The sequence below is a fragment of the Phyllobates terribilis genome, unplaced genomic scaffold (assembly GCF_046119375.1).
Source record: "Phyllobates terribilis strain yellow unplaced genomic scaffold, ASM4611937v1 Scaffold_5__5_contigs__length_657084704, whole genome shotgun sequence".
NCBI lineage: Eukaryota > Metazoa > Chordata > Amphibia > Anura > Dendrobatidae > Phyllobates > Phyllobates terribilis.
Window position 1 is genome coordinate 99,109,842 of NW_027362765.1, and position 23,962 is coordinate 99,133,803.

A 23,962-nucleotide genomic window follows, 5' to 3' on the forward strand; every position below is an offset into this window, starting at 1 on the left:
GCAGGTGGGAACAGCAGGGGGTGAAGGTGCTGTGTTTAAAGAGGTGGAGTTATGCAGATCTAAAACGCGTGGATTGCAGCAGCAGCAAGCCGAAAAGTGCAGGCATGTAAGGGATCTAGAGGTTGACAACATGTCTTCTTAACGGGAGTCCAGGAGCTCATCTCCACAAATGGACTTTTCAGGATCCTTGGGTGGCTCCGTAGTTTGAAACCAATTCTGGTTATCGCTTCTCGGCCTTTTGGCTAAGATCAAGTGTAGTATCTGTTCTTATCAGTTTAATATCTGATACGTCCCCTATCTGGGGACCATATATTAAATGGATTTTTAGAACAGGGAGATGGAAAAAGAGCTTGCTCTGTCCACTCCACGCATTGACCTGGTATTGCAGTATCTCCAGGACCGGTGCACCCCTTCTTTAATGCAGTTTCTAAAATCAGAAAGAATTGAATTCAATGTTTTTTGTTCATTTTGCTTGTTTGTCGGATTTGGGGATGGACTCTTTGGCTTTGCTTTTCTTCTCCTCATTGGATTTTTCATGTTCAAAGTTGCAGAAGCCAGATTACAAGCTCATTTTGGTTCAACTTCAGCAACTGTGCATTGCATTGCCATGTAATGTGATGCAATGCTATCTTTCTAGCTCTCCCTTTTTACTTCCTTTTGGATAAACAGACATATTAGGCAAGCATTTTGGAGCTTTCACCTAAATAACTACAGGTGGTGAGATAAGCTGCACAATATAATTGACCTTTCAGTATATTGTTGCACACACACCATCTATTTAGCAAATGCCCTTGTTATCAACAGCAGCCTTTTAAACTCACCTGAGCTAACAGGTATGTGCGCTGGTTACTCTGCTGCGCTTAAAATTTCTTTTTTGGTTTGCTACAATGCCTTTTCTGAAACGTTGTCTCCTTCTGCTGGAACACTGACTTCTTTCATTTAATGCCTGCAGACTATAAAAGAGAACCCAACCCAAAAAGTTTGGTTGATTAGTCTGTGGCATTCTGTTAAACTGTTGCTTATGGCGGTCTCTGTGAGCTTCTCAGCGACATTCAGCCAGCCAGGTATCCTGCCTGCAGTAGATGGAATGTGGCAATGGAACGCTGGCTGCGCGTGTCATAATAGGCTCTGAGCCTTTATATACCTGTGCACAGCAGCAGCCACCTTCAGTCTGCTGCTGGACAGCCAGCAGCAGCAGCAGCAGGAGAGGTATGTAATCAGGAGCCCTCCTGCTAAGGGTAGACAGCTGCTCGTTCCACCCCACCCCCCGCCTTAATTGGTTCTCCTCCCTTCCAACGGTGTTGAGGCGGGTGGGAACAGCAGGGGGTGAAGGTGCTGTGTTTAAAGAGGTGGAGTTATGCAGATCTAAAACGCGTGGATTGCAGCAGCAGCAAGCCGAAAAGTGCAGGCATGTAAGGGATCTAGAGGTTGACAACATGTCTTCTTAACGGGAGTCCAGGAGCTCATCTCCACAAATGGACTTTTCAGGATCCTTGGGTGGCTCCGTAGTTTGAAACGAATTCTGGTTATCGCTTCTCGGCCTTTTGGCTAAGATCAAGTGTAGTATCTGTTCTTATCAGTTTAATATCTGATACGTCCCCTATCTGGGGACCATATATTAAATGGATTTTTAGAACAGGGAGATGGAAAAAGAGCTTGCTCTGTCCACTCCACGCATTGACCTGGTATTGCAGTATCTCCAGGACCGGTGCACCCCTTCTTTAATGCAGTTTCTAAAATCAGAAAGAATTGAATTCAATGTTATTTGTTCATTTTGCTTGTTTGTCGGATTTGGGGATGGACTCTTTGGCTTTGCTTTTCTTCTCCTCATTGGATTTTTCATGTTCAAAGTTGCAGAAGCCAGATTACAAGCTCATTTTGGTTCAACTTCAGCAACTGTGCATTGCATTGCCATGTAATGTGATGCAATGCTATCTTTCTAGCTCTCCCTTTTTACTTCCTTTTGGATAAACAGACATATTAGGCAAGCATTTTGGAGCTTTCACCTAAATAACTACAGGTGGTGAGATAAGCTGCACAATATAATTGACCTTTCAGTATATTGTTGCACACACACCATCTATTTAGCAAATGCCCTTGTTATCAACAGCAGCCTTTTAAACTCACCTGAGCTAACAGGTATGTGCGCTGGTTACTCTGCTGCGCTTAAAATTTCTTTTTTGGTTTGCTACAATGCCTTTTCTGAAACGTTGTCTCCTTCTGCTGGAACACTGACTTCTTTCATTTAATGCCTGCAGACTATAAAAGAGAACCCAACCCAAAAAGTTTGGTTGATTAGTCTGTGGCATTCTGTTAAACTGTTGCTTATGGCGGTCTCTGTGAGCTTCTCAGCGACATTCAGCCAGCCAGGTATCCTGCCTGCAGTAGATGGAATGTGGCAATGGAACGCTGGCTGCGCGTGTCATAATAGGCTCTGAGCCTTTATATACCTGTGCACAGCAGCAGCCACCTTCAGTCTGCTGCTGGACAGCCAGCAGCAGCAGCAGCAGGAGAGGTATGTAATCAGGAGCCCTCCTGCTAAGGGTAGACAGCTGCTCGTTCCACCCCACCCCCCGCCTTAATTGGTTCTCTTCCCTTCCAACGGTGTTGAGGCAGGTGGGAACAGCAGGGGGTGAAGGTGCTGTGTTTAAAGAGGTGGAGTTATGCAGATCTAAAACGCGTGGATTGCAGCAGCAGCAAGCCGAAAAGTGCAGGCATGTAAGGGATCTAGAGGTTGACAACATGTCTTCTTAACGGGAGTCCAGGAGCTCATCTCCACAAATGGACTTTTCAGGATCCTTGGGTGGCTCCGTAGTTTGAAACCAATTCTGGTTATCGCTTCTCGGCCTTTTGGCTAAGATCAAGTGTAGTATCTGTTCTTATCAGTTTAATATCTGATACGTCCCCTATCTGGGGACCATATATTAAATGGATTTTTAGAACAGGGAGATGGAAAAAGAGCTTGCTCTGTCCACTCCACGCATTGACCTGGTATTGCAGTATCTCCAGGACCGGTGCACCCCTTCTTTAATGCAGTTTCTAAAATCAGAAAGAATTGAATTCAATGTTTTTTGTTCATTTTGCTTGTTTGTCGGATTTGGGGATGGACTCTTTGGCTTTGCTTTTCTTCTCCTCATTGGATTTTTCATGTTCAAAGTTGCAGAAGCCAGATTACAAGCTCATTTTGGTTCAACTTCAGCAACTGTGCATTGCATTGCCATGTAATGTGATGCAATGCTATCTTTCTAGCTCTCCCTTTTTACTTCCTTTTGGATAAACAGACATATTAGGCAAGCATTTTGGAGCTTTCACCTAAATAACTACAGGTGGTGAGATAAGCTGCACAATATAATTGACCTTTCAGTATATTGTTGCACACACACCATCTATTTAGCAAATGCCCTTGTTATCAACAGCAGCCTTTTAAACTCACCTGAGCTAACAGGTATGTGCGCTGGTTACTCTGCTGCGCTTAAAATTTCTTTTTTGGTTTGCTACAATGCCTTTTCTGAAACGTTGTCTCCTTCTGCTGGAACACTGACTTCTTTCATTTAATGCCTGCAGACTATAAAAGAGAACCCAACCCAAAAAGTTTGGTTGATTAGTCTGTGGCATTCTGTTAAACTGTTGCTTATGGCGGTCTCTGTGAGCTTCTCAGCGACATTCAGCCAGCCAGGTATCCTGCCTGCAGTAGATGGAATGTGGCAATGGAACGCTGGCTGCGCGTGTCATAATAGGCTCTGAGCCTTTATATACCTGTGCACAGCAGCAGCCACCTTCAGTCTGCTGCTGGACAGCCAGCAGCAGCAGCAGCAGGAGAGGTATGTAATCAGGAGCCCTCCTGCTAAGGGTAGACAGCTGCTCGTTCCACCCCACCCCCCGCCTTAATTGGTTCTCCTCCCTTCCAACGGTGTTGAGGCGGGTGGGAACAGCAGGGGGTGAAGGTGCTGTGTTTAAAGAGGTGGAGTTATGCAGATCTAAAACGCGTGGATTGCAGCAGCAGCAAGCCGAAAAGTGCAGGCATGTAAGGGATCTAGAGGTTGACAACATGTCTTCTTAACGGGAGTCCAGGAGCTCATCTCCACAAATGGACTTTTCAGGATCCTTGGGTGGCTCCATAGTTTGAAACCAATTCTGGTTATCGCTTCTCGGCCTTTTGGCTAAGATCAAGTGTAGTATCTGTTCTTATCAGTTTAATATCTGATACGTCCCCTATCTGGGGACCATATATTAAATGGATTTTTAGAACAGGGAGATGGAAAAAGAGCTTGCTCTGTCCACTCCACGCATTGACCTGGTATTGCAGTATCTCCAGGACCGGTGCACCCCTTCTTTAATGCAGTTTCTAAAATCAGAAAGAATTGAATTCAATGTTTTTTGTTCATTTTGCTTGTTTGTCGGATTTGGGGATGGACTCTTTGGCTTTGCTTTTCTTCTCCTCATTGGATTTTTCATGTTCAAAGTTGCAGAAGCCAGATTACAAGCTCATTTTGGTTCAACTTCAGCAACTGTGCATTGCATTGCCATGTAATGTGATGCAATGCTATCTTTCTAGCTCTCCCTTTTTACTTCCTTTTGGATAAACAGACATATTAGGCAAGCATTTTGGAGCTTTCACCTAAATAACTACAGGTGGTGAGATAAGCTGCACAATATAATTGACCTTTCAGTATATTGTTGCACACACACCATCTATTTAGCAAATGCCCTTGTTATCAACAGCAGCCTTTTAAACTCACCTGAGCTAACAGGTATGTGCGCTGGTTACTCTGCTGCGCTTAAAGTTTCTTTTTTGGTTTGCTACAATGCCTTTTCTGAAACGTTGTCTCCTTCTGCTGGAACACTGACTTCTTTCATTTAATGCCTGCAGACTATAAAAGAGAACCCAACCCAAAAAGTTTGGTTGATTAGTCTGTGGCATTCTGTTAAACTGTTGCTTATGGCGGTCTCTGTGAGCTTCTCAGCGACATTCAGCCAGCCAGGTATCCTGCCTGCAGTAGATGGAATGTGGCAATGGAACGCTGGCTGCGCGTGTCATAATAGGCTCTGAGCCTTTATATACCTGTGCACAGCAGCAGCCACCTTCAGTCTGCTGCTGGACAGCCAGCAGCAGCAGCAGCAGGAGAGGTATGTAATCAGGAGCCCTCCTGCTAAGGGTAGACAGCTGCTCGTTCCACCCCACCCCCCGCCTTAATTGGTTCTCCTCCCTTCCAACGGTGTTGAGGCGGGTGGGAACAGCAGGGGGTGAAGGTGCTGTGTTTAAAGAGGTGGAGTTATGCAGATCTAAAATGCGTGGATTGCAGCAGCAGCAAGCCGAAAAGTGCAGGCATGTAAGGGATCTAGAGGTTGACAACATGTCTTCTTAACGGGAGTCCAGGAGCTCATCTCCACAAATGGACTTTTCAGGATCCTTGGGTGGCTCCGTAGTTTGAAACCAATTCTGGTTATCGCTTCTCGGCCTTTTGGCTAAGATCAAGTGTAGTATCTGTTCTTATCAGTTTAATATCTGATACGTCCCCTATCTGGGGACCATATATTAAATGGATTTTTAGAACAGGGAGATGGAAAAAGAGCTTGCTCTGTCCACTCCACGCATTGACCTGGTATTGCAGTATCTCCAGGACCGGTGCACCCCTTCTTTAATGCAGTTTCTAAAATCAGAAAGAATTGAATTCAATGTTTTTTGTTCATTTTGCTTGTTTGTCGGATTTGGGGATGGACTCTTTGGCTTTGCTTTTCTTCTCCTCATTGGATTTTTCATGTTCAAAGTTGCAGAAGCCAGATTACAAGCTCATTTTGGTTCAACTTCAGCAACTGTGCATTGCATTGCCATGTAATGTGATGCAATGCTATCTTTCTAGCTCTCCCTTTTTACTTCCTTTTGGATAAACAGACATATTAGGCAAGCATTTTGGAGCTTTCACCTAAATAACTACAGGTGGTGAGATAAGCTGCACAATATAATTGACCTTTCAGTATATTGTTGCACACACACCATCTATTTAGCAAATGCCCTTGTTATCAACAGCAGCCTTTTAAACTCACCTGAGCTAACAGGTATGTGCGCTGGTTACTCTGCTGCGCTTAAAATTTCTTTTTTGGTTTGCTACAATGCCTTTTCTGAAACGTTGTCTCCTTCTGCTGGAACACTGACTTCTTTCATTTAATGCCTGCAGACTATAAAAGAGAACCCAACCCAAAAAGTTTGGTTGATTAGTCTGTGGCATTCTGTTAAACTGTTGCTTATGGCGGTCTCTGTGAGCTTCTCAGCGACATTCAGCCAGCCAGGTATCCTGCCTGCAGTAGATGGAATGTGGCAATGGAACGCTGGCTGCGCGTGTCATAATAGGCTCTGAGCCTTTATATACCTGTGCACAGCAGCAGCCACCTTCAGTCTGCTGCTGGACAGCCAGCAGCAGCAGGAGAGGTATGTAATCAGGAGCCCTCCTGCTAAGGGTAGACAGCTGCTCGTTCCACCCCACCCCCCGCCTTAATTGGTTCTCCTCCCTTCCAACGGTGTTGAGGCGGGTGGGAACAGCAGGGGGTGAAGGTGCTGTGTTTAAAGAGGTGGAGTTATGCAGATCTAAAACGCGTGGATTGCAGCAGCAGCAAGCCGAAAAGTGCAGGCATGTAAGGGATCTAGAGGTTGACAACATGTCTTCTTAACGGGAGTCCAGGAGCTCATCTCCACAAATGGACTTTTCAGGATCCTTGGGTGGCTCCGTAGTTTGAAACCAATTCTGGTTATCGCTTCTCGGCCTTTTGGCTAAGATCAAGTGTAGTATCTGTTCTTATCAGTTTAATATCTGATACGTCCCCTATCTGGGGACCATATATTAAATGGATTTTTAGAACAGGGAGATGGAAAAAGAGCTTGCTCTGTCCACTCCACGCATTGACCTGGTATTGCAGTATCTCCAGGACCAGTGCACCCCTTCTTTAATGCAGTTTCTAAAATCAGAAAGAATTGAATTCAATGTTTTTTGTTCATTTTGCTTGTTTGTCGGATTTGGGGATGGACTCTTTGGCTTTGCTTTTCTTCTCCTCATTGGATTTTTCATGTTCAAAGTTGCAGAAGCCAGATTACAAGCTCATTTTGGTTCAACTTCAGCAACTGTGCATTGCATTGCCATGTAATGTGATGCAATGCTATCTTTCTAGCTCTCCCTTTTTACTTCCTTTTGGATAAACAGACATATTAGGCAAGCATTTTGGAGCTTTCACCTAAATAACTACAGGTGGTGAGATAAGCTGCACAATATAATTGACCTTTCAGTATATTGTTGCACACACACCATCTATTTAGCAAATGCCCTTGTTATCAACAGCAGCCTTTTAAACTCACCTGAGCTAACAGGTATGTGCGCTGGTTACTCTGCTGCGCTTAAAATTTCTTTCTTGGTTTGCTACAATGCCTTTTCTGAAACGTTGTCTCCTTCTGCTGGAACACTGACTTCTTTCATTTAATGCCTGCAGACTATAAAAGAGAACCCAACCCAAAAAGTTTGGTTGATTAGTCTGTGGCATTCTGTTAAACTGTTGCTTATGGCGGTCTCTGTGAGCTTCTCAGCGACATTCAGCCAGCCAGGTATCCTGCCTGCAGTAGATGGAATGTGGCAATGGAACGCTGGCTGCGCGTGTCATAATAGGCTCTGAGCCTTTATATACCTGTGCACAGCAGCAGCCACCTTCAGTCTGCTGCTGGACAGCCAGCAGCAGCAGCAGCAGGAGAGGTATGTAATCAGGAGCCCTCCTGCTAAGGGTAGACAGCTGCTCGTTCCACCCCACCCCCCGCCTTAATTGGTTCTCCTCCCTTCCAACGGTGTTGAGGCGGGTGGGAACAGCAGGGGGTGAAGGTGCTGTGTTTAAAGAGGTGGAGTTATGCAGATCTAAAACGCGTGGATTGCAGCAGCAGCAAGCCGAAAAGTGCAGGCATGTAAGGGATCTAGAGGCTGACAACATGTCTTCTTAACGGGAGTCCAGGAGCTCATCTCCACAAATGGACTTTTCAGGATCCTTGGGTGGCTCCGTAGTTTGAAACCAATTCTGGTTATCGCTTCTCGGCCTTTTGGCTAAGATCAAGTGTAGTATCTGTTCTTATCAGTTTAATATCTGATACGTCCCCTTTTTGGGACCATATATTAAATGGATTTTTAGAACAGGGAGATGGAAAAAGAGCTTGCTCTGTCCACTCCACGCATTGACCTGGTATTGCAGTATCTCCAGGACCGGTGCACCCCTTCTTTAATGCAGTTTCTAAAATCAGAAAGAATTGAATTCAATGTTTTTTGTTCATTTTGCTTGTTTGTCGGATTTGGGGATGGACTCTTTGGCTTTGCTTTTCTTCTCCTCATTGGATTTTTCATGTTCAAAGTTGCAGAAGCCAGATTACAAGCTCATTTTGGTTCAACTTCAGCAACTGTGCATTGCATTGCCATGTAATGTGATGCAATGCTATCTTTCTAGCTCTCCCTTTTTACTTCCTTTTGGATAAACAGACATATTAGGCAAGCATTTTGGAGCTTTCACCTAAATAACTACAGGTGGTGAGATAAGCTGCACAATATAATTGACCTTTCAGTATATTGTTGCACACACACCATCTATTTAGCAAATGCCCTTGTTATCAACAGCAGCCTTTTAAACTCACCTGAGCTAACAGGTATGTGCGCTGGTTACTCTGCTGCGCTTAAAATTTCTTTCTTGGTTTGCAACAATGCCTTTTCTGAAACGTCTCCTTCTGCTGGAACACTGACTTCTTTCATTTAATGCCTGCAGACTATAAAAGAGAACCCAACCCAAAAAGTTTGGTTGATTAGTCTGTGGCATTCTGTTAAACTGTTGCTTATGGCGGTCTCTGTGAGCTTCTCAGCGACATTCAGCCAGCCAGGTATCCTGCCTGCAGTAGATGGAATGTGGCAATGGAACGCTGGCTGCGCGTGTCATAATAGGCTCTGAGCCTTTATATACCTGTGCACAGCAGCAGCCACCTTCAGTCTGCTGCTGGACAGCCAGCAGCAGCAGCAGCAGGAGAGGTATGTAATCAGGAGCCCTCCTGCTAAGGGTAGACAGCTGCTCGTTCCACCCCACCCCCCGCCTTAATTGGTTCTCCTCCCTTCCAACGGTGTTGAGGCGGGTGGGAACAGCAGGGGGTGAAGGTGCTGTGTTTAAAGAGGTGGAGTTATGCAGATCTAAAACGCGTGGATTGCAGCAGCAGCAAGCCGAAAAGTGCAGGCATGTAAGGGATCTAGAGGTTGACAACATGTCTTCTTAACGGGAGTCCAGGAGCTCATCTCCACAAATGGACTTTTCAGGATCCTTGGGTGGCTCCGTAGTTTGAAACCAATTCTGGTTATCGCTTCTCGGCCTTTTGGCTAAGATCAAGTGTAGTATCTGTTCTTATCAGTTTAATATCTGATACGTCCCCTATCTGGGGACCATATATTAAATGGATTTTTAGAACAGGGAGATGGAAAAAGAGCTTGCTCTGTCCACTCCACGCATTGACCTGGTATTGCAGTATCTCCAGGACCGGTGCACCCCTTCTTTAATGCAGTTTCTAAAATCAGAAAGAATTGAATTCAATGTTTTTTGTTCATTTTGCTTGTTTGTCGGATTTGGGGATGGACTCTTTGGCTTTGCTTTTCTTCTCCTCATTGGATTTTTCATGTTCAAAGTTGCAGAAGCCAGATTACAAGCTAATTTTGGTTCAACTTCAGCAACTGTGCATTGCATTGCCATGTAATGTGATGCAATGCTATCTTTCTAGCTCTCCCTTTTTACTTCCTTTTGGATAAACAGACATATTAGGCAAGCATTTTGGAGCTTTCACCTAAATAACTACAGGTGGTGAGATAAGCTGCACAATATAATTGACCTTTCAGTATATTGTTGCACACACACCATCTATTTAGCAAATGCCCTTGTTATCAACAGCAGCCTTTTAAACTCACCTGAGCTAACAGGTATGTGCGCTGGTTACTCTGCTGCGCTTAAAATTTCTTTTTTGGTTTGCTACAATGCCTTTTCTGAAACGTTGTCTCCTTCTGCTGGAACACTGACTTCTTTCATTTAATGCCTGCAGACTATAAAAGAGAACCCAACCCAAAAAGTTTGGTTGATTAGTCTGTGGCATTCTGTTAAACTGTTGCTTATGGCGGTCTCTGTGAGCTTCTCAGCGACATTCAGCCAGCCAGGTATCCTGCCTGCAGTAGATGGAATGTGGCAATGGAACGCTGGCTGCGCGTGTCATAATAGGCTCTGAGCCTTTATATACCTGTGCACAGCAGCAGCCACCTTCAGTCTGCTGCTGGACAGCCAGCAGCAGCAGCAGCAGGAGAGGTATGTAATCAGGAGCCCTCCTGCTAAGCGTAGACAGCTGCTCGTTCCACCCCACCCCCCGCCTTAATTGGTTCTCCTCCCTTCCAACGGTGTTGAGGCGGGTGGGAACAGCAGGGGGTGAAGGTGCTGTGTTTAAAGAGGTGGAGTTATGCAGATCTAAAACGCGTGGATTGCAGCAGCAGCAAGCCGAAAAGTGCAGGCATGTAAGGGATCTAGAGGTTGACAACATGTCTTCTTAACGGGAGTCCAGGAGCTCATCTCCACAAATGGACTTTTCAGGATCCTTGGGTGGCTCCGTAGTTTGAAACCAATTCTGGTTATCGCTTCTCGGCCTTTTGGCTAAAATCAAGTGTAGTATCTGTTCTTATCAGTTTAATATCTGATACGTCCCCTATCTGGGGACCATATATTAAATGGATTTTTAGAACAGGGAGATGGAAAAAGAGCTTGCTCTGTCCACTCCACGCATTGACCTGGTATTGCAGTATCTCCAGGACCGGTGCACCCCTTCTTTAATGCAGTTTCTAAAATCAGAAAGAATTGAATTCAATGTTTTTTGTTCATTTTGCTTGTTTGTCGGATTTGGGGATGGACTCTTTGGCTTTGCTTTTCTTCTCCTCATTGGATTTTTCATGTTCAAAGTTGCAGAAGCCAGATTACAAGCTCATTTTGGTTCAACTTCAGCAACTGTGCATTGCATTGCCATGTAATGTGATGCAATGCTATCTTTCTAGCTCTCCCTTTTTACTTCCTTTTGGATAAACAGACATATTAGGCAAGCATTTTGGAGCTTTCACCTAAATAACTACAGGTGGTGAGATAAGCTGCACAATATAATTGACCTTTCAGTATATTGTTGCACACACACCATCTATTTAGCAAATGCCCTTGTTATCAACAGCAGCCTTTTAAACTCACCTGAGCTAACAGGTATGTGCGCTGGTTACTCTGCTGCGCTTAAAATTTCTTTCTTGGTTTGCTACAATGCCTTTTCTGAAACGTTGTCTCCTTCTGCTGGAACACTGACTTCTTTCATTTAATGCCTGCAGACTATAAAAGAGAACCCAACCCAAAAAGTTTGGTTGATTAGTCTGTGGCATTCTGTTAAACTGTTGCTTATGGCGGTCTCTGTGAGCTTCTCAGCGACATTCAGCCAGCCAGGTATCCTGCCTGCAGTAGATGGAATGTGGCAATGGAACGCTGGCTGCGCGTGTCATAATAGGCTCTGAGCCTTTATATACCTGTGCACAGCAGCAGCCACCTTCAGTCTGCTGCTGGACAGCCAGCAGCAGCAGCAGCAGGAGAGGTATGTAATCAGGAGCCCTCCTGCTAAGGGTAGACAGCTGCTCGTTCCACCCCACCCCCCGCCTTAATTGGTTCTCCTCCCTTCCAACGGTGTTGAGGCGGGTGGGAACAGCAGGGGGTGAAGGTGCTGTGTTTAAAGAGGTGGAGTTATGCAGATCTAAAACGCGTGGATTGCAGCAGCAGCAAGCCGAAAAGTGCAGGCATGTAAGGGATCTAGAGGTTGACAACATGTCTTCTTAACGGGAGTCCAGGAGCTCATCTCCACAAATGGACTTTTCAGGATCCTTGGGTGGCTCCGTAGTTTGAAACCAATTCTGGTTATTGCTTCTCGGCCTTTTGGCTAAGATCAAGTGTAGTATCTGTTCTTATCAGTTTAATATCTGATACGTCCCCTATCTGGGGACCATATATTAAATGGATTTTTAGAACAGGGAGATGGAAAAAGAGCTTGCTCTGTCCACTCCACGCATTGACCTGGTATTGCAGTATCTCCAGGACCGGTGCACCCCTTCTTTAATGCAGTTTCTAAAATCAGAAAGAATTGAATTCAATGTTTTTTGTTCATTTTGCTTGTTTGTCGGATTTGGGGATGGACTCTTTGGCTTTGCTTTTCTTCTCCTCATTGGATTTTTCATGTTCAAAGTTGCAGAAGCCAGATTACAAGCTCATTTTGGTTCAACTTCAGCAACTGTGCATTGCATTGCCATGTAATGTGATGCAATGCTATCTTTCTAGCTCTCCCTTTTTACTTCCTTTTGGATAAACAGACATATTAGGCAAGCATTTTGGAGCTTTCACCTAAATAACTACAGGTGGTGAGATAAGCTGCACAATATAATTGACCTTTCAGTATATTGTTGCACACACACCATCTATTTAGCAAATGCCCTTGTTATCAACAGCAGCCTTTTAAACTCACCTGAGCTAACAGGTATGTGCGCTGGTTACTCTGCTGCGCTTAAAATTTCTTTTTTGGTTTGCTACAATGCCTTTTCTGAAACGTTGTCTCCTTCTGCTGGAACACTGACTTCTTTCATTTAATGCCTGCAGACTATAAAAGAGAACCCAACCCAAAAAGTTTGGTTGATTAGTCTGTGGCATTCTGTTAAACTGTTGCTTATGGCGGTCTCTGTGAGCTTCTCAGCGACATTCAGCCAGCCAGGTATCCTGCCTGCAGTAGATGGAATGTGGCAATGGAACGCTGGCTGCGCGTGTCATAATAGGCTCTGAGCCTTTATATACCTGTGCACAGCAGCAGCCACCTTCAGTCTGCTGCTGGACAGCCAGCAGCAGCAGCAGCAGGAGAGGTATGTAATCAGGAGCCCTCCTGCTAAGGGTAGACAGCTGCTCGTTCCACCCCACCCCCCGCCTTAATTGGTTCTCCTCCCTTCCAACGGTGTTGAGGCGGGTGGGAACAGCAGGGGGTGAAGGTGCTGTGTTTAAAGAGGTGGAGTTATGCAGATCTAAAACGCGTGGATTGCAGCAGCAGCAAGCCGAAAAGTGCAGGCATGTAAGGGATCTAGAGGTTGACAACATGTCTTCTTAACGGGAGTCCAGGAGCTCATCTCCACAAATGGACTTTTCAGGATCCTTGGGTGGCTCCGTAGTTTGAAACCAATTCTGGTTATCGCTTCTCGGCCTTTTGGCTAAGATCAAGTGTAGTATCTGTTCTTATCAGTTTAATATCTGATACGTCCCCTATCTGGGGACCATATATTAAATGGATTTTTAGAACAGGGAGATGGAAAAAGAGCTTGCTCTGTCCACTCCACGCATTGACCTGGTATTGCAGTATCTCCAGGACCGGTGCACCCCTTCTTTAATGCAGTTTCTAAAATCAGAAAGAATTGAATTCAATGTTTTTTGTTCATTTTGCTTGTTTGTCGGATTTGGGGATGGACTCTTTGGCTTTGCTTTTCTTCTCCTCATTGGATTTTTCATGTTCAAAGTTGCAGAAGCCAGATTACAAGCTCATTTTGGTTCAACTTCAGCAACTGTGCATTGCATTGCCATGTAATGTGATGCAATGCTATCTTTCTAGCTCTCCCTTTTTACTTCCTTTTGGATAAACAGACATATTAGGCAAGCATTTTGGAGCTTTCACCTAAATAACTACAGGTGGTGAGATAAGCTGCACAATATAATTGACCTTTCAGTATATTGTTGCACACACACCATCTATTTAGCAAATGCCCTTGTTATCAACAGCAGCCTTTTAAACTCACCTGAGCTAACAGGTATGTGCGCTGGTTACTCTGCTGCGCTTAAAATTTCTTTCTTGGTTTGCTACAATGCCTTTTCTGAAACGTTGTCTCCTTCTGCTGGAACACTGACTTCTTTCATTTAATGCCTGCAGACTATAAAAGAGAACCCAACCCAAAAAGTTTGGTTGATTAGTCTGTGGCATTCTGTTAAACTGTTGCTTATGGCGGTCTCTGTGAGCTTCTCAGCGACATTCAGCCAGCCAGGTATCCTGCCTGCAGTAGATGGAATGTGGCAATGGAACGCTGGCTGCGCGTGTCATAATAGGCTCTGAGCCTTTATATACCTGTGCACAGCAGCAGCCACCTTCAGTCTGCTGCTGGACAGCCAGCAGCAGCAGCAGCAGGAGAGGTATGTAATCAGGAGCCCTCCTGCTAAGGGTAGACAGCTGCTCGTTCCACCCCACCCCCCGCCTTAATTGGTTCTCCTCCCTTCCAACGGTGTTGAGGCGGGTGGGAACAGCAGGGGGTGAAGGTGCTGTGTTTAAAGAGGTGGAGTTATGCAGATCTAAAACGCGTGGATTGCAGCAGCAGCAAGCCGAAAAGTGCAGGCATGTAAGGGATCTAGAGGTTGACAACATGTCTTCTTAACGGGAGTCCAGGAGCTCATCTCCACAAATGGACTTTTCAGGATCCTTGGGTGGCTCCGTAGTTTGAAACCAATTCTGGTTATCGCTTCTCGGCCTTTTGGCTAAGATCAAGTGTAGTATCTGTTCTTATCAGTTTAATATCTGATACGTCCCCTATCTGGGGACCATATATTAAATGGATTTTTAGAACAGGGAGATGGAAAAAGAGCTTGCTCTGTCCACTCCACGCATTGACCTGGTATTGCAGTATCTCCAGGACCGGTGCACCCCTTCTTTAATGCAGTTTCTAAAATCAGAAAGAATTGAATTCAATGTTTTTTCTTCATTTTGCTTGTTTGTCGGATTTGGGGATGGACTCTTTGGCTTTGCTTTTCTTCTCCTCATTGGATTTTTCATGTTCAAAGTTGCAGAAGCCAGATTACAAGCTCATTTTGGTTCAACTTCAGCAACTGTGCATTGCATTGCCATGTAATGTGATGCAATGCTATCTTTCTAGCTCTCCCTTTTTACTTCCTTTTGGATAAACAGACATATTAGGCAAGCATTTTGGAGCTTTCACCTAAATAACTACAGGTGGTGAGATAAGCTGCACAATATAATTGACCTTTCAGTATATTGTTGCACACACACCATCTATTTAGCAAATGCCCTTGTTATCAACAGCAGCCTTTTAAACTCACCTGAGCTAACAGGTATGTGCGCTGGTTACTCTGCTGCGCTTAAAATTTCTTTTTTGGTTTGCTACAATGCCTTTTCTGAAACGTTGTCTCCTTCTGCTGGAACACTGACTTCTTTCATTTAATGCCTGCAGACTATAAAAGAGAACCCAACCCAAAAAGTTTGGTTGATTAGTCTGTGGCATTCTGTTAAACTGTTGCTTATGGCGGTCTCTGTGAGCTTCTCAGCGACATTCAGCCAGCCAGGTATCCTGCCTGCAGTAGATGGAATGTGGCAATGGAACGCTGGCTGCGCGTGTCATAATAGGCTCTGAGCCTTTATATACCTGTGCACAGCAGCAGCCACCTTCAGTCTGCTGCTGGACAGCCAGCAGCAGCAGCAGCAGGAGAGGTATGTAATCAGGAGCCCTCCTGCTAAGGGTAGACAGCTGCTCGTTCCACCCCACCCCCCGCCTTAATTGGTTCTCCTCCCTTCCAACGGTGTTGAGGCGGGTGGGAACAGCAGGGGGTGAAGGTGCTGTGTTTAAAGAGGTGGAGTTATGCAGATCTAAAACGCGTGGATTGCAGCAGCAGCAAGCCGAAAAGTGCAGGCATGTAAGGGATCTAGAGGTTGACAACATGTCTTCTTAACGGGAGTCCAGGAGCTCATCTCCACAAATGGACTTTTCAGGATCCTTGGGTGGCTCCGTAGTTTGAAACCAATTCTGGTTATCGCTTCTCGGCCTTTTGGCTAAGATCAAGTGTAGTATCTGTTCTTATCAGTTTAATATCTGATACGTCCCCTATCTGGGGACCATATATTAAATGGATTTTTAGAACAGGGAGATGGAAAAAGAGCTTGCTCTGTCCACTCCACGCATTGACCTGGTATTGCAGTATCTCCAGGACCGGTGCACCCCTTCTTTAATGCAGTTTCTAAAATCAGAAAGAATTGAATTCAATGTTTTTTGTTCATTTTGCTTGTTTGTCGGATTTGGGGATGGACTCTTTGGCTTTGCTTTTCTTCTCCTCATTGGATTTTTCATGTTCAAAGTTGCAGAAGCCAGATTACAAGCTCATTTTGGTTCAACTTCAGCAACTGTGCATTGCATTGCCATGTAATGTGATGCAATGCTATCTTTCTAGCTCTCCCTTTTTACTTCCTTTTGGATAAACAGACATATTAGGCAAGCATTTTGGAGCTTTCACCTAAATAACTACAGGTGGTGAGATAAGCTGCACAATATAATTGACCTTTCAGTATATTGTTGCACACACACCATCTATTTAGCAAATGCCCTTGTTATCAACAGCAGCCTTTTAAACTCACCTGAGCTAACAGGTATGTGCGCTGGTTACTCTGCTGCGCTTAAAATTTCTTTTTTGGTTTGCTACAATGCCTTTTCTGAAACGTTGTCTCCTTCTGCTGGAACACTGACTTCTTTCATTTAATGCCTGCAGACTATAAAAGAGAACCCAACCCAAAAAGTTTGGTTGATTAGTCTGTGGTATTCTGTTAAACTGTTGCTTATGGCGGTCTCTGTGAGCTTCTCAGCGACATTCAGCCAGCCAGGTATCCTGCCTGCAGTAGATGGAATGTGGCAATGGAACGCTGGCTGCGCGTGTCATAATAGGCTCTGAGCCTTTATATACCTGTGCACAGCAGCAGCCACCTTCAGTCTGCTGCTGGACAGCCAGCAGCAGCAGCAGCAGGAGAGGTATGTAATCAGGAGCCCTCCTGCTAAGGGTAGACAGCTGCTCGTTCCACCCCACCCCCCGCCTTAATTGGTTCTCCTCCCTTCCAACGGTGTTGAGGCGGGTGGGAACAGCAGGGGGTGAAGGTGCTGTGTTTAAAGAGGTGGAGTTATGCAGATCTAAAACGCGTGGATTGCAGCAGCAGCAAGCCGAAAAGTGCAGGCATGTAAGGGATCTAGAGGTTGACAACATGTCTTCTTAACGGGAGTCCAGGAGCTCATCTCCACAAATGGACTTTTCAGGATCCTTGGGTGGCTCCGTAGTTTGAAACCAATTCTGGTTATCGCTTCTCGGCCTTTTGGCTAAGATCAAGTGTAGTATCTGTTCTTATCAGTTTAATATCTGATACGTCCCCTATCTGGGGACCATATATTAAATGGATTTTTAGAACAGGGAGATGGAAAAAGAGCTTGCTCTGTCCACTCCACGCATTGACCTGGTATTGCAGTATCTCCAGGACCGGTGCACCCCTTCTTTAATGCAGTTTCTAAAATCAGAAAGAATTGAATTCAATGTTTTTTGTTCATTTTGCTTGTTTGTCGGATTTGGGGATGGACTCTTTGGCTTTGCTTTTCTTCTCCTCATTGGATTTTTCATGTTCAAAGTTGCAGAAGCCAGATTACAAGCTCATTTTGGTTCAACTTCAGCAACTGTGCATTGCATTGCCATGTAATGTGATGCAATGCTATCTTTCTAGCTCTCCCTTTTTACTTCCTTTTGGATAAACAGACATATTAGGCAAGCATTTTGGAGCTTTCACCTAAATAACTACAGGTGGTGAGATAAGCTGCACAATATAATTGACCTTTCAGTATATTGTTGCACACACACCATCTATTTAGCAAATGCCCTTGTTATCAACAGCAGCCTTTTAAACTCACCTGAGCTAACAGGTATGTGCGCTGGTTACTCTGCTGCGCTTAAAATTTCTTTTTTGGTTTGCTACAATGCCTTTTCTGAAACGTTGTCTCCTTCTGCTGGAACACTGACTTATTTCATTTAATGCCTGCAGACTATAAAAGAGAACCCAACCCAAAAAGTTTGGTTGATTAGTCTGTGGCATTCTGTTAAACTGTTGCTTATGGCGGTCTCTGTGAGCTTCTCAGCGACATTCAGCCAGCCAGGTATCCTGCCTGCAGTAGATGGAATGTGGCAATGGAACGCTGGCTGCGCGTGTCATAATAGGCTCTGAGCCTTTATATACCTGTGCACAGCAGCAGCCACCTTCAGTCTGCTGCTGGACAGCCAGCAGCAGCAGCAGCAGGAGAGGTATGTAATCAGGAGCCCTCCTGCTAAGGGTAGACAGCTGCTCGTTCCACCCCACCCCCCGCCTTAATTGGTTCTCCTCCCTTCCAACGGTGTTGAGGCGGGTGGGAACAGCAGGGGGTGAAGGTGCTGTGTTTAAAGAGGTGGAGTTATGCAGATCTAAAACGCGTGGATTGCAGCAGCAGCAAGCCGAAAAGTGCAGGCATGTAAGGGATCTAGAGGTTGACAACATGTCTTCTTAACGGGAGTCCAGGAGCTCATCTCCACAAATGGACTTTTCAGGATCCTTGGGTGGCTCCGTAGTTTGAAACCAATTCTGGTTATCGCTTCTCGGCCTTTTGGCTAAGATCAAGTGTAGTATCTGTTCTTATCAGTTTAATATCTGATACGTCCCCTATCTGGGGACCATATATTAAATGGATTTTTAGAACAGGGAGATGGAAAAAGAGCTTGCTCTGTCCACTCCACGCATTGACCTGGTATTGCAGTATCTCCAGGACCGGTGCACCCCTTCTTTAATGCAGTTTCTAAAATCAGAAAGAATTGAATTCAATGTTTTTTGTTCATTTTGCTTGTTTGTCGGATTTGGGGATGGACTCTTTGGCTTTGCTTTTCTTCTCCTCATTGGATTTTTCATGTTCAACGTTGCAGAAGCCAGATTACAAGCTCATTTTGGTTCAACTTCAGCAACTGTGCATTGCATTGCCATGTAATGTGATGCAATGCTATCTTTCTAGCTCTCCCTTTTTACTTCCTTTTGGATAAACAGACATATTAGGCAAGCATTTTGGAGCTTTCACCTAAATAACTACAGGTGGTGAGATAAGCTGCACAATATAATTGACCTTTCAGTATATTGTTGCACACACACCATCTATTTAGCAAATGCCCTTGTTATCAACAGCAGCCTTTTAAACTCACCTGAGCTAACAGGTATGTGCGCTGGTTACTCTGCTGCGCTTAAAATTTCTTTTTTGGTTTGCTACAATGCCTTTTCTGAAACGTTGTCTCCTTCTGCTGGAACACTGACTTCTTTCATTTAATGCCTGCAGACTATAAAAGAGAACCCAACCCAAAAAGTTTGGTTGATTAGTCTGTGGCATTCTGTTAAACTGTTGCTTATGGCGGTCTCTGTGAGCTTCTCAGCGACATTCAGCCAGCCAGGTATCCTGCCTGCAGTAGATGGAATGTGGCAATGGAACGCTGGCTGCGCGTGTCATAATAGGCTCTGAGCCTTTATATACCTGTGCACAGCAGCAGCCACCTTCAGTCTGCTGCTGGACAGCCAGCAGCAGCAGCAGCAGGAGAGGTATGTAATCAGGAGCCCTCCTGCTAAGGGTAGACAGCTGCTCGTTCCACCCCACCCCCCGCCTTAATTGGTTCTCCTCCCTTCCAACGGTGTTGAGGCGGGTGGGAACAGCAGGGGGTGAAGGTGCTGTGTTTAAAGAGGTGGAGTTATGCAGATCTAAAACGCGTGGATTGCAGCAGCAGCAAGCCGAAAAGTGCAGGCATGTAAGGGATCTAGAGGTTGACAACATGTCTTCTTAACGGGAGTCCAGGAGCTCATCTCCACAAATGGACTTTTCAGGATCCTTGGGTGGCTCCGTAGTTTGAAACCAATTCTGGTTATCGCTTCTCGGCCTTTTGGCTAAGATCAAGTGTAGTATCTGTTCTTATCAGTTTAATATCTGATACGTCCCCTATCTGGGGACCATATATTAAATGGATTTTTAGAACAGGGAGATGGAAAAAGAGCTTGCTCTGTCCACTCCACGCATTGACCTGGTATTGCAGCATCTCCAGGACCGGTGCACCCCTTCTTTAATGCAGTTTCTAAAATCAGAAAGAATTGAATTCAATGTTTTTTGTTCATTTTGCTTGTTTGTCGGATTTGGGGATGGACTCTTTGGCTTTGCTTTTCTTCTCCTCATTGGATTTTTCATGTTCAAAGTTGCAGAAGCCAGATTACAAGCTCATTTTGGTTCAACTTCAGCAACTGTGCATTGCATTGCCATGTAATGTGATGCAATGCTATCTTTCTAGCTCTCCCTTTTTACTTCCTTTTGGATAAACAGACATATTAGGCAAGCATTTTGGAGCTTTCACCTAAATAACTACAGGTGGTGAGATAAGCTGCACAATATAATTGACCTTTCAGTATATTGTTGCACACACACCATCTATTTAGCAAATGCCCTTGTTATCAACAGCAGCCTTTTAAACTCACCTGAGCTAACAGGTATGTGCGCTGGTTACTCTGCTGCGCTTAAAATTTCTTTTTTGGTTTGCTACAATGCCTTTTCTGAAACGTTGTCTCCTTCTGCTGGAACACTGACTTCTTTCATTTAATGCCTGCAGACTATAAAAGAGAACCCAACCCAAAAAGTTTGGTTGATTAGTCTGTGGCATTCTGTTAAACTGTTGCTTATGGCGGTCTCTGTGAGCTTCTCAGCGACATTCAGCCAGCCAGGTATCCTGCCTGCAGTAGATGGAATGTGGCAATGGAACGCTGGCTGCGCGTGTCATAATAGGCTCTGAGCCTTTATATACCTGTGCACAGCAGCAGCCACCTTCAGTCTGCTGCTGGACAGCCAGCAGCAGCAGCAGCAGGAGAGGTATGTAATCAGGAGCCCTCCTGCTAAGGGTAGACAGCTGCTCGTTCCACCCCACCCCCCGCCTTAATTGGTTCTCCTCCCTTCCAACGGTGTTGAGGCGGGTGGGAACAGCAGGGGGTGAAGTTGCTGTGTTTAAAGAGGTGGAGTTATGCAGATCTAAAACACGTGGATTGCAGCAGCAGCAAGCCGAAAAGTGCAGGCATGTAAGGGATCTAGAGGTTGACAACATGTCTTCTTAACGGGAGTCCAGGAGCTCATCTCCACAAATGGACTTTTCAGGATCCTTGGGTGGCTCCGTAGTTTGAAACCAATTCTGGTTATCGCTTCTCGGCCTTTTGGCTAAGATCAAGTGTAGTATCTGTTCTTATCAGTTTAATATCTGATACGTCCCCTATCTGGGGACCATATATTAAATGGATTTTTAGAACAGGGAGATGGAAAAAGAGCTTGCTCTGTCCACTCCACGCATTGACCTGGTATTGCAGTATCTCCAGGACCGGTGCACCCCTTCTTTAATGCAGTTTCTAAAATCAGAAAGAATTGAATTCAATGTTTTTTGTTCATTTTGCTTGTTTGTCGGATTTGGGGATGGACTCTTTGGCTTTGCTTTTCTTCTCCTCATTGGATTTTTCATGTTCAAAGTTGCAGAAGCCAGATTACAAGCTCATTTTGGTTCAACTTCAGCAACTGTGCATTGCATTGCCATGTAATGTGATGCAATGCTATCTTTCTAGCTCTCCCTTTTTACTTCCTTTTGGATAAACAGACATATTAGCAAGCATTTTGGAGCTTTCACCTAAATAACTACAGGTGGTGAGATAAGCTGCACAATATAATTGACCTTTCAGTATATTGTTGCACACACACCATCTATTTAGCAAATGCCCTTGTTATCAACAGCAGCCTTTTAAACTCACCTGAGCTAACAGGTATGTGCGCTGGTTACTCTGCTGCGCTTAAAATTTCTTTTTTGGTTTGCTACAATGCCTTTTCTGAAACGTTGTCTCCTTCTGCTGGAACACTGACTTCTTTCATTTAATGCCTGCAGACTATAAAAGAGAACCCAACCCAAAAAGTTTGGTTGATTAGTCTGTGGCATTCTGTTAAACTGTTGCTTATGGCGGTCTCTGTGAGCTTCTCAGCGACATTCAGCCAGCCAGGTATCCTGCCTGCAGTAGATGGAATGTGGCAATGGAACGCTGGCTGCGCGTGTCATAATAGGCTCTGAGCCTTTATATACCTGTGCACAGCAGCAGCCACCTTCAGTCTGCTGCTGGACAGCCAGCAGCAGCAGCAGCAGGAGAGGTATGTAATCAGGAGCCCTCCTGCTAAGGGTAGACAGCTGCTCGTTCCACCCCACCCCCCGCCTTAATTGGTTCTCCTCCCTTCCAACGGTGTTGAGGCGGGTGGGAACAGCAGGGGGTGAAGGTGCTGTGTTTAAAGAGGTGGAGTTATGCAGATCTAAAACGCGTGGATTGCAGCAGCAGCAAGCCGAAAAGTGCAGGCATGTAAGGGATCTAGAGGTTGACAACATGTCTTCTTAACGGGAGTCCAGGAGCTCATCTCCACAAATGGACTTTTCAGGATCCTTGGGTGGCTCCGTAGTTTGAAACCAATTCTGGTTATCGCTTCTCGGCCTTTTGGCTAAGATCAAGTGTAGTATCTGTTCTTATCAGTTTAATATCTGATACGTCCCCTATCTGGGGACCATATATTAAATGGATTTTTAGAACAGGGAGATGGAAAAAGAGCTTGCTCTGTCCACTCCACGCATTGACCTGGTATTGCAGTATCTCCAGGACCGGTGCACCCCTTCTTTAATGCAGTTTCTAAAATCAGAAAGAATTGAATTCAATGTTTTTTGTTCATTTTGCTTGTTTGTCGGATTTGGGGATGGACTCTTTGGCTTTGCTTTTCTTCTCCTCATTGGATTTTTCATGTTCAAAGTTGCAGAAGCCAGATTACAAGCTCATTTTGGTTCAACTTCAGCAACTGTGCATTGCATTGCCATGTAATGTGATGCAATGCTATCTTTCTAGCTTTCCCTTTTTACTTCCTTTTGGATAAACAGACATATTAGGCAAGCATTTTGGAGCTTTCACCTAAATAACTACAGTTGGTGAGATAAGCTGCACAATATAATTGACCTTTCAGTATATTGTTGCACACACACCATCTATTTAGCAAATGCCCTTGTTATCAACAGCAGCCTTTTAAACTCACCTGAGCTAACAGGTATGTGCGCTGGTTACTCTGCTGCGCTTAAAATTTCTTTTTTGGTTTGCTACAATGCCTTTTCTGAAACGTTGTCTCCTTCTGCTGGAACACTGACTTCTTTCATTTAATGCCTGCAGACTATAAAAGAGAACCCAACCCAAAAAGTTTGGTTGATTAGTCTGTGGCATTCTGTTAAACTGTTGCTTATGGCGGTCTCTGTGAGCTTCTCAGCGACATTCAGCCAGCCAGGTATCCTGCCTGCAGTAGATGGAATGTGGCAATGGAACGCTGGCTGCGCGTGTCATAATAGGCTCTGAGCCTTTATATACCTGTGCACAGCAGCAGCCACCTTCAGTCTGCTGCTGGACAGCCAGCAGCAGCAGCAGCAGGAGAGGTATGTAATCAGGAGCCCTCCTGCTAAGGGTAGACAGCTGCTCGTTCCACCCCACCCCCCGCCTTAATTGGTTCTCCTCCCTTCCAACGGTGTTGAGGCGGGTGGGAACAGCAGGGGGTGAAGGTGCTGTGTTTAAAGAGGTGGAGTTATGCAGATCTAAAACGCGTGGATTGCAGCAGCAGCAAGCCGAAAAGTGCAGGCATGTAAGGGATCTAGAGGTTGACAACATGTCTTCTTAACGGGAGTCCAGGAGCTCATCTCCACAAATGGACTTTTCAGGATCCTTGGGTGGCTCCGTAGTTTGAAACCAATTCTGGTTATCGCTTCTCGGCCTTTTGGCTAAGATCAAGTGTAGTATCTGTTCTTATCAGTTTAATATCTGATACGTCCCCTATCTGGGGACCATATATTAAATGGATTTTTAGAACAGGGAGATGGAAAAAGAGCTTGCTCTGTCCACTCCACGCATTGACCTGGTATTGCAGTATCTCCAGGACCGGTGCACCCCTTCTTTAATGCAGTTTCTAAAATCAGAAAGAATTGAATTCAATGTTTTTTGTTC

At 45.0% G+C, this 23,962-nt stretch overlaps 19 non-coding genes across 19 annotated transcripts; all 19 read left to right on the forward strand.

The window, feature by feature from the left end:
• Positions 1 to 222: 222 nt before the first annotated feature.
• LOC141274158 (U2 spliceosomal RNA) lies at positions 223 to 413 on the forward strand. Its single transcript, XR_012322447.1, has one exon. It is a non-coding gene; the product is annotated as a U2 spliceosomal RNA (small nuclear RNA).
• A 1,115-nt stretch (positions 414 to 1,528) lies between these two features.
• On the forward strand, positions 1,529 to 1,719 carry LOC141274159 (U2 spliceosomal RNA). Its single transcript, XR_012322448.1, has one exon. It is a non-coding gene; the product is annotated as a U2 spliceosomal RNA (small nuclear RNA).
• A 1,115-nt stretch (positions 1,720 to 2,834) lies between these two features.
• On the forward strand, positions 2,835 to 3,025 carry LOC141274160 (U2 spliceosomal RNA). Its single transcript, XR_012322449.1, has one exon. It is a non-coding gene; the product is annotated as a U2 spliceosomal RNA (small nuclear RNA).
• A 1,115-nt stretch (positions 3,026 to 4,140) lies between these two features.
• On the forward strand, positions 4,141 to 4,331 carry LOC141274161 (U2 spliceosomal RNA). Its single transcript, XR_012322450.1, has one exon. It is a non-coding gene; the product is annotated as a U2 spliceosomal RNA (small nuclear RNA).
• A 1,115-nt stretch (positions 4,332 to 5,446) lies between these two features.
• LOC141274162 (U2 spliceosomal RNA) lies at positions 5,447 to 5,637 on the forward strand. The gene has a single exon (XR_012322451.1). It is a non-coding gene; the product is annotated as a U2 spliceosomal RNA (small nuclear RNA).
• A 1,109-nt stretch (positions 5,638 to 6,746) lies between these two features.
• On the forward strand, positions 6,747 to 6,937 carry LOC141275514 (U2 spliceosomal RNA). Its single transcript, XR_012323751.1, has one exon. It is a non-coding gene; the product is annotated as a U2 spliceosomal RNA (small nuclear RNA).
• Positions 6,938 to 8,052: 1,115 nt separating this feature from the next.
• On the forward strand, positions 8,053 to 8,242 carry LOC141150093 (U2 spliceosomal RNA). Its single transcript, XR_012246363.1, has one exon. It is a non-coding gene; the product is annotated as a U2 spliceosomal RNA (small nuclear RNA).
• A 1,112-nt stretch (positions 8,243 to 9,354) lies between these two features.
• Positions 9,355 to 9,545, forward strand: LOC141274163 (U2 spliceosomal RNA). The gene has a single exon (XR_012322452.1). It is a non-coding gene; the product is annotated as a U2 spliceosomal RNA (small nuclear RNA).
• A 1,115-nt stretch (positions 9,546 to 10,660) lies between these two features.
• LOC141150060 (U2 spliceosomal RNA) lies at positions 10,661 to 10,851 on the forward strand. The gene has a single exon (XR_012246331.1). It is a non-coding gene; the product is annotated as a U2 spliceosomal RNA (small nuclear RNA).
• A 1,115-nt stretch (positions 10,852 to 11,966) lies between these two features.
• Positions 11,967 to 12,157, forward strand: LOC141149468 (U2 spliceosomal RNA). The gene has a single exon (XR_012245763.1). It is a non-coding gene; the product is annotated as a U2 spliceosomal RNA (small nuclear RNA).
• Positions 12,158 to 13,272: 1,115 nt separating this feature from the next.
• Positions 13,273 to 13,463, forward strand: LOC141274164 (U2 spliceosomal RNA). The gene has a single exon (XR_012322453.1). It is a non-coding gene; the product is annotated as a U2 spliceosomal RNA (small nuclear RNA).
• A 1,115-nt stretch (positions 13,464 to 14,578) lies between these two features.
• On the forward strand, positions 14,579 to 14,769 carry LOC141274165 (U2 spliceosomal RNA). The gene has a single exon (XR_012322454.1). It is a non-coding gene; the product is annotated as a U2 spliceosomal RNA (small nuclear RNA).
• Positions 14,770 to 15,884: 1,115 nt separating this feature from the next.
• LOC141274167 (U2 spliceosomal RNA) lies at positions 15,885 to 16,075 on the forward strand. The gene has a single exon (XR_012322455.1). It is a non-coding gene; the product is annotated as a U2 spliceosomal RNA (small nuclear RNA).
• Positions 16,076 to 17,190: 1,115 nt separating this feature from the next.
• LOC141274169 (U2 spliceosomal RNA) lies at positions 17,191 to 17,381 on the forward strand. Its single transcript, XR_012322457.1, has one exon. It is a non-coding gene; the product is annotated as a U2 spliceosomal RNA (small nuclear RNA).
• A 1,115-nt stretch (positions 17,382 to 18,496) lies between these two features.
• On the forward strand, positions 18,497 to 18,687 carry LOC141274170 (U2 spliceosomal RNA). Its single transcript, XR_012322458.1, has one exon. It is a non-coding gene; the product is annotated as a U2 spliceosomal RNA (small nuclear RNA).
• A 1,115-nt stretch (positions 18,688 to 19,802) lies between these two features.
• LOC141149642 (U2 spliceosomal RNA) lies at positions 19,803 to 19,993 on the forward strand. The gene has a single exon (XR_012245933.1). It is a non-coding gene; the product is annotated as a U2 spliceosomal RNA (small nuclear RNA).
• A 1,115-nt stretch (positions 19,994 to 21,108) lies between these two features.
• Positions 21,109 to 21,299, forward strand: LOC141274171 (U2 spliceosomal RNA). The gene has a single exon (XR_012322459.1). It is a non-coding gene; the product is annotated as a U2 spliceosomal RNA (small nuclear RNA).
• A 1,114-nt stretch (positions 21,300 to 22,413) lies between these two features.
• Positions 22,414 to 22,604, forward strand: LOC141274172 (U2 spliceosomal RNA). Its single transcript, XR_012322460.1, has one exon. It is a non-coding gene; the product is annotated as a U2 spliceosomal RNA (small nuclear RNA).
• A 1,115-nt stretch (positions 22,605 to 23,719) lies between these two features.
• On the forward strand, positions 23,720 to 23,910 carry LOC141274173 (U2 spliceosomal RNA). Its single transcript, XR_012322461.1, has one exon. It is a non-coding gene; the product is annotated as a U2 spliceosomal RNA (small nuclear RNA).
• Positions 23,911 to 23,962: the final 52 nt, after the last annotated feature.